Source organism: Papio anubis, chromosome 12, assembly GCF_008728515.1.
Source record: "Papio anubis isolate 15944 chromosome 12, Panubis1.0, whole genome shotgun sequence".
Classification (NCBI taxonomy): domain Eukaryota; kingdom Metazoa; phylum Chordata; class Mammalia; order Primates; family Cercopithecidae; genus Papio; species Papio anubis.
In genome coordinates, this window is record NC_044987.1 from 108,680,617 (window position 1) to 108,696,863 (window position 16,247).

Below are 16,247 nucleotides of genomic sequence, written 5' to 3' on the forward strand. Positions count from 1 at the left end.
ACGAAGGGATGTTGGATTTTATAAAAATGTTTTTTTGCTATCTATTAAATTAATCATATGGTTTTTGCTTTTAATTCAGCTTTTACAGTGAATCACACTTATTGACTTGCATATATTGAAACAATCTTGCATTCCAGGAGTAAAGCCTACTTTATTATGGTGAATTGATTTTTTGATGAACTGTTGGATTCAGTTTGATAGTATTTTGTTAAGGCTTTTTGTGTCCATGTTCATCAGGGAAACAAGTGGAAAAAAATCCATGCTCATGGATTAGAAGAATCAATATTGTCAAAATGGCCATATTGCCCAAAGCAATCTGCAGATTCAATGCTATTCCTATCAAACTGCCAACATCATTTTTCACAGAACTAGAAAAAACTATTCTTAAATTCACTGGAATCAAAAAAGAGCTTGAATAGCCAAAGCAATCCAAAACAAAAACAACAAAGCCAGAGGCATCATATTTCCCAACTTTAAAGTATACTATAAGGCTACAATAACCAAAACAGCATGGTACAGAAACAGACACATTGGTCTGTGTAGACCAATGGAACACAACAGGAAACCCAGAAAGAAAGCTACTCACCTACAGCCATCTTATCTTCAACAAAATCAACAAAAATAAACTATGAAGAAAGGACTCCATATTCAATAAATGGTGCTGGAATACCTGGCTAACCATAATGAAACTGGAAGAATGAAATTATACCCCTAATTTTACTATGTGCAAAATTTAACTAAAAAATGGATTAAAGACTTAAATATAAGACCTCAAACTATAAGAGTCCTGGAAGAAAACATCATTCTGCGCATTGGCCTTGGAAAAGAATTTATGACTAAAACTTCAAAAACAATTACAACAAACCCAAAATTTGGCAAGTGGGACCTAATTAAATCAAAGAACCTTTGTACAGCAAAAGAGACTATCAAACTAAAGAGCTTTTACAGAGCAAAAGAAACTATCAACAGAGTAAATAGTCTACAGAATGGAGGGAAATATTTGCTAATTATGCATCTGACAAAGGTTGAATATCCAGAATGTATAAGAAACTTAAACAATTAAACAAGTAAAAAATAAATAATCCAATTTAAAAATGAGAAAAAGACACTTTTCAAAAGAAGATATACAAGCTACCAACAAACATGAAAAAATACTTAACATCACTAATCATCAGAGAAATGCAAATCAAAACCACAGTGAGATATTTTCTCACATCAGGTAGAATGGCTATTATTAAGAAATCAAAAAAGAACAGATGTTGGTGAGGTTGTGGAGCAAAGGGGACAATTATACATTGTTGGTGAGAATGTAAATTAGTGCAGCCACCATGAAAAGCAGTTTGGAAATTTTTCAAACAACTTAAAACAGAGCTGTCATTCAACCCAGCAGTCCCATTACCAGGTACATAACCAAAAGAAAGCAAATTGTTCTACCAAAAAGACATATATACACTCATATGTTCATTGCAGCACTATTCACAATAATAAAGAGATGGAATCAACCAAGGTGTCCATCAATGGTGGACTGAACAAAGAAAATGTGGTACATAAACACCATGGAATACTACACAGCAATAACAAATAGTGAAAATCATATACTTTGCAGCAACATAGACGTGGCTGGAGGCCATTATCTTAAGCACATTAATGCAGGATTATAAAACCAAATACCACACATTCTCACTTATAAGTACGAACTGAATGACGGGTACTCATGGACATAAAGATGGCAACAATAGACACCGAAGACTACTAGAGGAAGGGACACAAGGACTGACAAACTAACTATTGGGTACTATGCTCAGTACCTGAGTGGCAGGATCCTCTGTACTCCAAACCTCAACATCACAAAATATACTCATTTAACAAGCTTGTACATGTACTCCCTGAATCTTAAATAAAAGTTGAAAAAAATAAAACTTTTTGTCTTTTATGTAAAGAAAATGTAATATAAAAATGTATGTTCTATGAAATGATTTAAAGACAGAAATATTAATCATTTAAAGTACTTTAGCTATGTATCTCCCAATAAAATATGCTAACAATATAAGCCAATACTTTCATTGAAAGCTATAGCACTTTTATCTCAAACAATAATGCTTAGAATATTCAACTTAAGAAAAAAGTAACAGTAGTCAAAAATTTATATTTGAATACCCGAATTAACTAAATTATTTTTATTAAAACCCTAGCCACATTCCCTTTACCTCTGGCTAATTTTTCACTCCCATGTATATGTGCCCACAGGAGTCACATGTATGCATTTCTGTTCACGGGTTTGTTTTTCACCAGTTTTTACATGTATGTTACTTGTGTCATATGATAGAGAAAATGCATATGAAGAGTGAATAAATTACATCTTCCTAATGCATTTTTGTTTGAACTACATTACTTTATGCTTTCCTTATGCCATTTTTATTCAGGTATTACATTTCTAATCGTTATATTTCCCTTTTCTAGACAACAGACTTTTGAAGAGGTAAGGATATAATTTCCAGAAATTAACTGAAATGTGGGCCTTAAAATGTCATGAGGTGCCTGGAGAATTTCAGAAAGGAATGAAACTAGGTATTATACAGGATATCAGGATATCATTATCCTGAAATGTTAAACTCACAATCCTAAAGACAATTTTGCCTTCTCAACAATTTTCTTGAATGTACTCTTCACCTCCTTGTTCTTCAGGCTTTAGACCACAGGGTTCAGCATGGGGAAGACCATAGTATAAAACACACTGCAATTTTGTCTGTGTCAATGGAATGACTGGAGCTGGGCTGTATATACATGAAGATAATAGTATCATAGAAGATGGCAACTGCAGTGAGGTAGGAGGCACAAGTGGCCAAAGCCTTCTGGTATCCTGCAGTTGAGTGCATCTTTAGGATGGTGATAAATATAAATAAGTAGGATATAAAGATAACTAGAAGGGCAAAGAGGATATTGAAGCTGGTTACATAAACAAGAACCACTTCATTCACATGTCTATCAGAGCAAGACAGAGCCATGGCTGCTGGAACCTCACAGAAAAAGTGATGGACTTCATTGGACATACAGAAAGAGACTGAATGTTTCCCCAGTGTGAATGGAGGCATTCAGGAAACCATTGATGTATCAACCTATGGCCAGGCATGTACACACACTTGTCATCATGGTGGTGGTATAATGCAGGTGTTTGCACACTGCTGCATAGTGGTCAGAGGTCATTAAGGCCAATAGTAAATTTACCACACTGGCAAAGGAATCAGAAAAGAATGTCTGAGCAGCCCACACAGTATAGGAAATGATTTTGTCTTCTCTAAGGAGCCCAGATATGACCTTTGGAGTGACAACTGAAGAGTAAAAAAAGTCTACCAGAGACAGATTACTGAGGAAGAAGTATGTTTGATTGTGGAGTCGAGAGCACCGGAGAATTGAAATGATCATCCCCAAGTTTCCAAGTACATTGATGAGATAGATGAGAACAAACGTGATAAAGAAGGGGACTTACAGTTCTGGGACATTGCTTAGTCCTAAGAAGATGAACTGTGACACTTCTGTACTGTTCTACACCAGTGTTATTTGGAAGCAGGAGACGTCCTATATGAATGAGAAATAAAGGAACACAGCATTAAAGGCAGTAGAGGTTGCAGAAAAATTAAAATGTTTATATACATTATGTACTATTACATTATAGCAATAATATGTGTTTCATGATTTTCCATAATGAAAGCATGAAGTTAACAACAAGATTTAGTGGATTAATTATCAATACAGCCCTAGACTGTTGACTGAAGGATCCACACAGGTCATCTCTCCAGTTTTTAATTTTTATATATATATGCAAACTGAGATTTGGAAAAATTTGTGAATTATCCAACCTGATAATTCTGAAATTAATGAATCTGTCAGTTCAACTTTTCCTAGTCTAATAAGTTCATAGACTTCTATGTTGCTAATGTGTCCACAGCTAGATACTTTTACTTCTATATTCCTTGATTCCTCTCAATAAATTTACAAAATTGAGTAGTTGTTACTTTCATTTAGATTGTGAGGCACCAGAGGTTAAGTATTTTATTCATGTTTACAGAATTATTCATTGGCAGGCAAAGCTTTGACTCCAGACAGAATTGCTACCAAATTTGATTGACTAAGTTAATTTAAATAAAACTGAATTTAACTCAATTTAGAATTATTCATTTTCGCTATTATTTCAAACTCAGTGTTTGTGGTTTCACAGTGAATTAACTGAAAGATACGTGCATAGTAGATGTGGTGAGATAACTGGGGCAGTAGACGAATGTGTAAACTGCAGAGGTGTTGCTGAGGGACTGGAAGGAATAGCACTATGTATGGAGGTTGGGCTCTGGGAAGAGGTGCATGCCATTTTTACATGTACAACCTAGGAATCACTGATCCTAACCTAACTACCTGAACAGGAATTTCTTCATCTACATAAAGAAGGTGGTAATGAGACCTACCCCAAGGTATTATTTGGAGAATTAAATGAGAGAGTGCATTAAAAAAAGTCGATGAGTAAAATGCTGATTGTTTAGCACAGCCTGATGAGTGCCAGTTGTGCCTCTATTATTGGAATGAAATGATGGCCTTTATGTGGTTTGAGAAGGTAGGTGGCAACATGTAGAGCTTCAAGTATGGATAATGCTTGAAGTCTTAAGTATTCCACTTTATTTTGCTTTTTTTCCCCACACATCAGGTTCATGAGATTTTATGTGCTCCCCGCCCTCAGTGATTTAAACTTAGTTCATGCTCTGCCCATGTGATTGGCTGCTCTGTTCATTCCATGTGAGCCATTCTTTTGTTTAATATTTTTTCTTGAAATCCACAATTTTCTTTAGTTGAAAATTTCTCTTTTTCTCATTACTGTCATCCTTATAGTTGAATCATATATATCGATGGCTGAAAGTTCACAGTTTGTGGATTACGTTTAGCCTGCAGTTGTGTTTTAGTGGAAAGTTTCCGTTTACAGTGTTTTTATTTGAAGCTGTTCTAGTGTATGAAGAGTATTTTAAGTCTTTTTTATTTTAATTCAAAGCTTTTGGAAGTATTTCCATCCTTTGCTAAATTCTATTCCCTGTTATTGTCCTCCCATTCCTTTACAACTTCAATGTACAACCCTAGCCTAGGAGAGTTTTATGTTTGTCTATCTTAACACACATCCCACTTCTAGTATATACTATGTTCCAAAATATAGGATAAGAACTTTATACATAGCCATGTGTGTGATGGTGTTTGTGTTTGCATGCCTGTTCTTAGTTATCACCAAGGCAATTGGTAATTCGTGAAGTTATGTGATGTGTTCAATTCTACAGCTAGTATGAGGAAGATTTACCATTCAAGATTTATGCCATCCCCATTAAGCTACCAAGGACTTTCTTCACAGAATTGGAAAAAACTACTTTAAAGTTCATATGGAACCAAAAAAGAACTCGCATTGCCAAGACCATCCTAAGCCAAAAGAAAAAAGCTGGAGGCATCATGCTACCTGACTTCAAACTATACTACAAGGCTACAGTAACCAAAACAGCATGGTACTGGTACCAAAACAGAGATACAGACCAATGGAACAGAACAGAGCCCTCAGAAATAATACCACACATCTACAACCATCTGATCTTTGACAAACCTGACAAAAACAAGAAATGGGGAAAGGATTCCCTATTTAATAAATGGTTATTTATTTAATAATAAATTACCATTATTTATTTGGTAAAACTGGCTAGCCATAAGTAGAAAGCTGAAACTGATCCCTTCCTTACACCTTATGCAAAAATTAATTCAAAATGGATTAGAGACTTAAATGTTAGACCCAAAACCATAAAAACTCTAGAAGAAAACCTAGGCAATACCATTCAGGACATTGGCATGGGCAAGGACTTCATGTCTAAAACACCAAAAGCAATGGCAACAAAAGCCAAAATTGACAAATGGGATCTTATTAAACTAAAGAGTTTCTGCAGAGCAAAAGAAACTACCATCAGAGTGAACAGGCAACCTACAGAATGGGAGAAAATTTTTGCAATTTACTCATCTGACAAAGGGTTAATATCCAGAACCTACAAAGAACTCAAAACAAATTTACAAGAAAAAAACAACCCCATCAAAAAGTGGGCAAAGGATATGAACAGACACTTCTCAAAAGAAGACATTTATGCAGCCAACAGACGCATGAAAAAATGCTCATCCTCACTAGCCATCAGAGAAATGCAAATCAAAACCACAATGAGATACCGTCTCACACCAGTCAGAATGGCGATCATTAAAAAGTCAGGAAACAACAGGTGCTGGAGAAGATGTAGAGAAATAGGATTGCTTTTACACTGTTGGTGGGAGTGTAAACTAGTGCAACCATTGTGGAAGACAGTGTGGCAATTCCTCAAGGATCTAGAACTAGAAATACCATATGACCCAGCCATCCCATTACTGGGTATATACCCAAAGGATTATAAATCATGCTGCTATAAAGACACATGCACACGTGTGTTTATTGTGGCACTATTAACCATAGCAACAACTTCGAACCAACACAAATATCCATCATTGACAGACTGGATTAAGAAAATGTGGCACATATACACCATGGAATACTATGCAGCCATAAAAAAGGATGAGTTCATGTCCTTTGTAGGGACATGGATGCAGCTGGAAACCATCATTCTCAGCAAACTATCGCAAGAACAGAAAACCAAACACCGCATGTTCTCACTCATAGGTGGGAATTGAACAATGAGATCACTTGGACACAGGAAGGGGAACATCACACACCAGGTCCCATTGTGGGGAAGAGGGTAGAGGGGAGGGATAGAATTAGGAGATACACCTAACGTAAATGATGAGTTAATGGGTGCAGCACACCAACATGGCACATGTATACATATGTAACAAACTTGCATGTTGTGCACATGTACCCTAGAACTTAAAGTGTAATAAAAAAAATTCCTCAATATCATTATTTATCAGGAGAAATGTAAATAAAAACAACAGAGAGACACTATTTTATAATCCACTAGGATGGCTATTGTAAAAGAAATGGAAATTAACAAATATTGGCATGGATGTAGAGAAACTGAAGCCCTTTTAAATTGCTGGTGGAAATGTAAAATTGTAGAGCTGATATGAAAAACAATTTGTTAGTCTTCAAAAGTTAAACTCAGATTACCATATGCATAAGCCATCCTACTTCTTGTTATCTACTTAAAGAATAAAAACAGGTCTTCAAATAATATTTTCACATAAATGTTCATAGCATCGTTATTAAAATATTAACAATTGCTCAAAGATGAAAACACCCCAATGTTCATCAATTGAGAACAGAAGAACAAAATGTAATACATCTATACAATGAAATATTACTCAGCCATAAAATATTAATCCTTGTTACAATATAAATAAGCCTTGAAAACATTCTGCAAAGTAAAAAACGTCATACATAAAAGGTCACATATTATGAGATTACATTTATGTGATCTATACAGAATTGGTAAATCCATAGAGATTGAAATAAGATTATTGGTCCCCAGGACCAGGGGGCTGTGGGAATGAGGGACACTGCTTAATGGATATGGAATCTTCCTTGTGAGTAAATAAAATCTTTTGAAATTAGATATATGTGATGGTTTCACAACTTTATGAAGGTACTAAATACCAATGAATTATATACTTTTAAATAATAAATTTCATATCATGGACATTTCATATAAATTAAAAAGGTGGAGTCAGGGAAAAATTGCACAGGCATAAAATGGAGAAAAGAATGTGACTGAAGGGAGAAATCAGACTGAAGGAGACAAAAAGTCAAGGAATGCCAGCAGTCACCTGAAGATGAAATATGCATGAAACTGTTTATTTCCTAGAGACTCTGCAGACTGATACCTTGATTTCATCCTAGTGAAGCTGATTTTGGACCTCTGACCTCCAGAACTGTAAGAAAAAAAAATGTTGTTTTACTTCCCTAAGCATGTGGTAATTTGTCACAACCAAAGGGAACTAATACAAAATATTTGTTGTGTTAAACCATTGGGTTTTCACTTTAATGTGTTACTTCAGTAAAACCTAGCATCTTTTATCACCTGTCTTCTGTGATGAGTTTTCTATTAGTTCTCCTTATTATTCATTTACTCATTCACTAAAATCTTTTACTGAGCCCCAACTCTGTTCCAGGCATGAATCTTTGTTAGTGAACATGTCAGAAATTGTTCCTGTATGCATCAAGCTTTTATGCTCGTGGAAAAACAAATTTAAGTAAACACACACAAAGATAAATAGATAACTTTGCATTGTGATCATATTATGAAGGAACAGATAATAGAGATAAAATTGTGTAGGCCTATTTAACATTTAATATGTAAATTTGTCCCTTCACTGAATTGCCATTTTATGAGACACTCTTGAGTCCTTCTGTTGTAATCAACATCAGACTAATATCTGAGAATAATGACAGTAGTGCACCTAAACTTATAAAAATGAATCTATATAATTAATGTTTCAAAAGTTCTATGGAGAAAGGTGACAAATTAGGTGATGAAATGACATAAGAATAAGAAAAGGAATAGAGAGAAGTAATTACTAACATATTTTGAGCAGCTATTCCATTTCAGGCACTGTGCTGTGTTCTGGCTCATTCAGTACCCATTCAAAATAATTCTATGAGTAGGTAGTATTTTCACAAGTAGAATCTCAGGACATGTAATTAACTTGACACTTGTCGCAAAGCTTTGTTGAAATGGAATTCATATGTAGCTTTATTCTGTGTTTCAAATCTGTGTTACTTTTATTTGCACTTGTCATTTTAGTCATGACTTGGAGAATAGATAAGGATTCAAAAATAAACAATTGTGGAATTAAATTGTGATGCAGAAATTTGACACTTTTTCCATTATATGCTATCCAACCCCATTACCTACAAACAGTATCCAGATTGTATTATGAAAGTCTCTCTGTATTAGTTAGGATAAATAATGCTAGCTGCCATACAAGCAAACTCAGAAATTGCAGTAGCACGATCACAGATTTTCTTGCCCACAGGTTATTCAATTAATTGTTCTATAGGAATTCACAGAGAGATTCAATGACCCAGGTCTTTTCACTAAGTGATTCCATTATCCCCTGTAGTCTGAGTTTTGTCTCTCCAGATGGTGACAAAGAAAGAATACAGAGGACTACATGAGGACTATCATGGGCCAGAGTTGAAATGGCATATATGACTTCACAAACTGGATTGTCAAAAATACAATCACATAGCCACAATGTACTGCATAAAGGCTGAGAAACAGCCCAGCTATGAGTACAGTAAAAATAAAACAGTTTAGAAAACAACTACCAGTTTTTTCCATTGTAATACTTATGATCATCCAATATCTACTTTATACTTCCTCCCACAGAAAGAACATATTATTTACCTCCACCAAAGAGACCACCTAAATCCTAACTAATCACCATCCAAGCTCAAGCTCAGGTTAAATGGTTAAATGGTCTTCTCCATATAATCAGGATGTGGCGCCATATGGTTCAGCAATTTATGAACCAAAAAGAAAACTTAGCTCCATCTGCATTCACATTCAATATATAAAGTCATACCAGAGTAAAGATAATTAGCAACATACACATACACACACACACACACACACACACACAACTCAACCCCATGTATACAAGACAGTAATGGGAGACATACTGGTTGGTTTTAAAATCTTGTAGAATTGGCATTATGAAAGTCCCTCATCCCAGTAATGATATATATTTCTTTATGAGACGCTGATTTTTTTTCTCTGGGGAAAACTCCATTTTCCATTGTTTTCCTTGGCTGCTGGTATAATCTCTTCAGTGTTTGTCTTCTTATCCATTATTCTTCCTTACCATTTCTGAAGTGTATTGAACACAAAATCCTGTCTAGCACAAAATAAACAAAGGCAGTTTATTAATAAACTTGCAGCAAGGAAACCATCTTCCATTATTTTTACTTCAGCAGGATTTCAAGTGTGTTAGAAGAGCCAATAAGTTCACTGAGTAAAATGGAATAAATACTGAGCCAGTGAATCACTGGCAACCATCTGATTAAGATGTGACTTTCAGAAGAGGTAGAAACAATAATTGGTCTTCAGGTACATTTGTCAGCCCTTAGTTGGCTACAAGGTGAAAAGCAAATGGTTTTGAGAATGTCTTTTTAAAAATTTTTTTAAATCGTACTTTAAGTTTTGGGATACATGTGCAGAACATGTGGGTTTGTTACAGAGGTATATGTGTGCCATACAAGAATTTTAAATTCAAGCCTCATAGCTTTGTTACAATAAAATAACTAGGTTAGGTGATCACTCATAGGGAATTTCCATTCAAGTTGAAGATACAGATAAACAAGTGAACAAATAATACCAGAGTTTAATGTTGATAATGATTATGAAGAATGAAGTAGGCTGAGGAAAGAAGGTCCATGGGAGGGGAGAGGCTATTTTATGAAGTAGTTCAGGAAAGGCACGACCTGCCTGGGTGAGGTAACATTTAAGTAACAATCTGAAATGAGTGTGGAAATTTTCTGAGCAGAGGAAACAGCAAATAAAGAGCTCCTAAGACAAGAGCATGCCTAGAGATGTCCAAGAGTAGTAAGAACTAGTGTAAAGGCGGAGGGGTGAATGTGTTTGAGAGTGCTAAGATGTAATGTAGCTCAACCAAAGCAATGATGGTGGCACAACAATTTCAAAACATTTACTGCCAAAAAAGAGAATAGCATTATTATTCATATCAATGCTATTTTAAAAAACAAAATGTGAAGTTGATAGTCATATGGGTAAGGTAAAAAGATGACAATATTTTTTCTGCTTTTATTCTAATTTGACTATTTATGTTTTCAAGGTTGTCATGTGAATATGCTTTCTCTCACCAAATCACTGCATAATGACTGAAACATTATTAAGATGGTGTAATTATTTATATTTAGATAAAATGTGCCAATAAAAAAACTATACTCTATTAAAACCAGTGTCATATTTCTCTCTATTTTGCATGCTTAGAACTGTTTCTCAACTAAAGAAATTAATAATATAATAATATAATACAGAAAGCTATTGCATAAGGTGGATCTAAGAGGGATAAAATGACGTTTTATGGATTTTACATTGTTAAAAGACTAAACACAGAAAATATTTTGTCTCCTTAACAACATTCTTGAATACACTCTTGACTTCATTGTTTCTCAGGCTATAAACCACAGGGATTAGCATGGGGATAACCATAATATAAAACACAGATACGATTTTTCTGTGTTCATGAAATGAATAAAACTTGGCTGCACATATGTGATGAGGACAGTCCCATAAAATAAAGAAACTGCAGTGAGGTGAGAACTACAGGTGGATTGTTAACACCTTCTTGTATTCTTAAAGAGAACATATTTAAAAATGGTGACAAATAAAAATACAAACACAAACAAGCAGGAAATCAAGATAATGAGGACAGTAAAAAATATATTAAAGCTTGAAGTAGGAGCAAGGATCAACTCATTAATATGTTTATTAGAGCATGTCAGAGTCATGACTGCCAGAATATCACAGAAAAAGTGATGGATCTCATTGGACTTACAATGTCTCGAATGTCAACAGCAGCAGTCAGTAAACTTAAGACATACATGTATGGCCACAGAAGCACACACATTTGTTGTCGTGGTGGTGGTGTGATGTGGGGGTTTACATATTACTGTGTAGCGATCATAGGCCATTGAAATCAAGAAGTAACTTTCCACAGTAGCAAAGACTGCAAAAAATAACATCTGAGCCGCACATACATTGTAGGAGATGACCTTGTCAGCTATCAGCAACCCAGTCATCACCTTCGGAGTGACAGTTGCTGAATAGCAAAAGATTACTGAGGAAAAAGTACATGGGAGTGTGGATATGAGAGTCCAGTAGGATCAACAGCATCATCCCCAGGTTCCCACTCGGAGTGAAGAGGTAGATGAAGTTGAACAAGACAAAGAGGGGGACCTGTCGTTCTAGGGCTTTGGTTAGTCCTAGTCAAATGAATTCATTCACCTCTGTATTATCATCTGTAGATGTGGTTTGATACTCATGGGATGCTCTGTAGGAAAGAGAGATGATGGAATGGAGTGATAAGCAATGAAGACTTGCACAGAAATGGAAATGTGTAGTCTTATGTTATGATAGCAACTATTTGTTCTCCAATATTCCTTATATATGAAACATAGAAATGGCAATGCAATTAGTGGATAACTTATCTAAACAGCAATAAACTTTGGAAGATAAATGATCTTCACGAATCACCTTCCCAACTTCTTAAAACTGAGTTACAGAAGAGTTAATGAGTTGTCCAAGGTCACATGCCTGAAATAAATCCATCTCCCAAATCAGGTCTTTCGAGCCTTCTAACAGCTTTACACTTCTGTAGTCTAGGTGATTTATATGTATATAGCCATTTAATTCTCCCATCACCTCCATTAGATTGAGCAGTTATTACTCTATCTGGTAATTTGGCAACAAAGATACTGAGTAATTTATTCAAGGTTACACATTTATTGATTTAAAAATTCAAACTTTATACCCAGAGTGGTTTCCAGCCCAAATGCTGTTAATAAAATAGGATTGATTTTAATTTTATTTAGTTTACATTTACTTATCTCCATTATACCAAGCTTAATGCATGAGGCTGCTTGGTAGAGCAATTCACAACTAAATACACAGTAGACGCAATGGGATAAATACAGTATTAGAGCCGTGTAGAACCCTGACAGCCGATTCTAAAGAAAATTATACCATTGGGCATAAAAGTTTGGACTATGAAAATAGGCTTATTTGCACTCACATTTAAATCCTACTATTCACTACCTGGGAGACATTGCTCCTAAATGAAGTTCTCTGAGCTTCATTTTATCCATCAATCAAATGAATGTGGTGTTGGTACATGCTCAAGGGATTATTATAAGAACTAAATGAGATAATGCATGAAAAAAAGCACAAAGTGGGTATTAAGCATAATACTAATGGGTGTGAGCTCCTATACGATTATTAGGATAACATGTCACTGTTTATATTGGTTTAGGAAAGGTAGGTGGTAACATGCAGGTGGGTGGGTTTTGATGTCTGCTAGCCTTACTTTATGATTTGCCTTTCCCTACACACTGTGTCTAAGGTCTCTTTTGTTTTCTCCAGTATTTCCCACTCTGTTCTTCATCTCCCACATGAGTGACTGTGCCAACCATTTTTAGTGAGATCTCGGAGATCTTCAAGACCTCTTTTGCCTAATATCTTCCCTGTGGTCCACATTTTAGTTTGTGATGAAAGGCTCCCCTTCAATCTTGGATTCAGTCTTACTGTCATTATTGTCAATACTTAGCACGATCACAGTTATTGAAGGCTGAAAATCCATGGTTGGGGCATGACCCTAATCTTCAGATCAGTTCATGAGCACATTCAAGGTGTTTTAAGTATTTTTACTGTATTTGTATTTAAATCCTTGGGAAGCATCTATTCTTTGGTAACCACTATTCTCTATTATTTTCCTCCTGCCCCCTAAACACAATAACACATTATTTTATATGTTCAGATCTTAAATTATTTGTGTTTGTCAATACCTCACCCAAATAATTTTATATGTACATATATTCTCATTGGGCCCACCTGGATAATCCAGGATAATCTCACCATCTCAATATCCTTAATTTAATCACCTGTGTGCAGTCTCTTTTACAATGTAAGGCAACATATTCATAGGTTCCATGGATTATGATGCAGATTCTTTGTTGGCCATTATTCAGGCTGCCACAGTAGACATAAAAACAACATAGAGTAGGTAAATTATCCGTAGAGTTAGAGATTGTTGACTGAGCCATCTGCTCAGATTACACAACCAATTTTCTAATTGTATTATCTGTAACAGAGGTGCAGGAAGAGGTATTAACTTATCAAAGTTCACATACCTGGAATGGATCCATCTCCCAAAGCAGATCAACCAAGATTAGTAGCAGGTTAAATGTACTGCTTATCTGTAGTTTGTCTCATAGATAGAGGGATAATTATATATTAAGAGATAGATATAGATAACTGAGGGGGAGGGAGGTAGTGTACGCACACATACAGACATATATTTATATAGCCTCATTTGCACTTAAGGAAATCGAGGATTCAAAGGTTAGATGTCTTCCTGAAATTCCACACGTAGTACAAAATACTCATGCTACAAACCCACATTTAACTGATTCCACTGACTGTGTCTTTAATTGCTGCATGCTAGATGTTCTAGATGAACAAATAAGAGGAAAGTATGAGATTGTGGAAATATAAGTGAAAATGAGTAGGAATCTTGGTCGTTTCATGATGATTCCTCTGAAATGTAAATATTTGTCATTTCACTCTGTTTGGGTGAGCTATCCTTTCCATGACAGGCTGACACATATAAACAGGATGAATTTACCACCTATTCAAAGAAACCATAATCTATCTTAAGTTTTTGCTTATCTTGTTAAGAAAAGTAGCATGTCATTTCATAAATATCACTGTACTATCTCCTGAATAAAATGCTTTTGCGTTTGAATCCTAGACCCCATGTCAAGGTTTAAGAAAAATTTTTTAGCCAGATCTGAGCTCAAAAACTCACAGAAGATGTAGCTGCCCAGTTTCTACATGAATTCTACTTCTTGGGGTAGTTCCGTCTTTTCTGCAGGGGATATTTTCCAACACCCCCAGTGGATGACTGAAACTGGATAGTACAAAATCCAGTTATCATCAGTAGAAACATGTTTCTGTTCATGTCTTACATCCCAAAATTTAATGCCTTTTTAAAATCTTAACTAGCACATACAACGCACTATGGCTGTAACTTTTGTAGCATGAGGTGCGGCAGCAAAACTAGCATGAATTCATTTTTCTTTCTTCACAGTTTCACAGAAGTTTCATTTTTACTGTAGATCTTAGAAACTTCAGCATACAATTTGTTATTTTTCTTTATTAAGTCAAGAACTTTCACCTTTTTAAGTAAAGGACGCACTTTATGACTTTGCTTTGGAAAATCTGAATTGCCAGCATCACTATTCTTGTACTTTGTGGCCATTTTTAAGTAAAATAAAAATTACTCCACACAAAACATTACTATCACAAGCCCTGTGATACTGTGACAGTCAGTCTGATAACCAAGAGAGTGACTAAGCTACATGCAGGTAGCACATCTGGATAGGTTGGACAAAGGGATGATTCAATTTCCAGAAGGAAATTTAATATACTTGGACTGCAGCTGACCTCAGGTAACCAAAACTTCAGAAAGTAAAACAGTGGGTGAGGAGGGACTACTGTGTATTGATTATAAAAACTATCTTGCTTCTTGAAAAGAAGGAAAAGGCATTCCTGAATTGTGAGTCTGCAATCAGAAATTTATCCCTGGAAGAACACATAAATAATATCGGAGAAACTTCTCTCATTTACTGGTTAAATGGTTCCAAGATTCCTGAAGCACAGAGAAATAGAGACAAGATCTTTAACATGGAACTAGAAAGCCTGGCTCTAAGTCTTATATATTCTGTGGATTTATCTGTGTACACAAAAGAGTTATTTATCTTCTATTCAGCTCAGTTTCCTTATTTGTGGAATAAAAATAATAAAATTAAAAATTCCACATACTTTACAGAATTGTGTCTGCCAAATAGCAAATAAAGGTGAGTATGTGAAGTACTTTAATACTTCCAACACTAAGCAACATAGTATTTTTCTTGGGGTATTTTTCCTGCCTGTGGTTGCAGACCCATTTCTGCAAATGCTCAGTTTGGAGAGAGGCTGCTGTGTAGTAAAAGAATTAGCTTAGCGTCATTTCAATAAATGTTGACTGGAGGCTCTACTCAGAGTTTTGTCTCTTCAAAATAATGTCATATGTGCTCCCAATGAAATTTCCAGAGCCTAATGAAGGGGAATCAGGAGAAAATTATACGGGCATGGAGTTCTCTGGGGAGCAGGGTTCCTATGAGGGCAATCGCTTCTCCTCATCCCCCTTTTCAAGGAACAAGCAATTAAACTGCAGGCAGGGACATAGTGAAGTATGTTATTTAGCACATGTGTATATTTGGAGTGTCTGTTTCCCCTCATTTTTTATTAAGGTCTCACTTACAAACAAAAAAGAGTGGCTTGTTTAATTATCTGTTATGATTATTGATATTTGAAATCTATTTCTAAAATTTTATTTTATATTTTGCCTACCCTGTTTTTATTTTGTTTTTCACCTTTCCATTCTTTTAGGCGTTACAACTAAATATTGGGCTACTA

General features: G+C 35.3%; 1 protein-coding gene and 1 pseudogene across 5 annotated transcripts in view; both read right to left on the minus strand.

The window, feature by feature from the left end:
- LOC101007728 (olfactory receptor 10Q1) overlaps window positions 1-16,247 on the minus strand; it is a 238,786-nt gene that overhangs the window by 174,253 nt on the left and 48,286 nt on the right. For all 5 annotated transcript variants that reach the window (XM_031653591.1, XM_031653588.1, XM_031653589.1 and 2 more), the window contains 3 exons: window positions 9,671-9,885; window positions 7,813-7,917; window positions 3,488-3,576 (listed from right to left, as the gene is read on the minus strand). The gene's annotated coding sequence lies outside the window, so the exon portion shown is untranslated. The remainder of the gene's footprint in view (window positions 1-3,487; window positions 3,577-7,812; window positions 7,918-9,670; window positions 9,886-16,247) is intronic.
- On the minus strand, window positions 1,498-13,368 carry LOC101004969 (annotated as a pseudogene).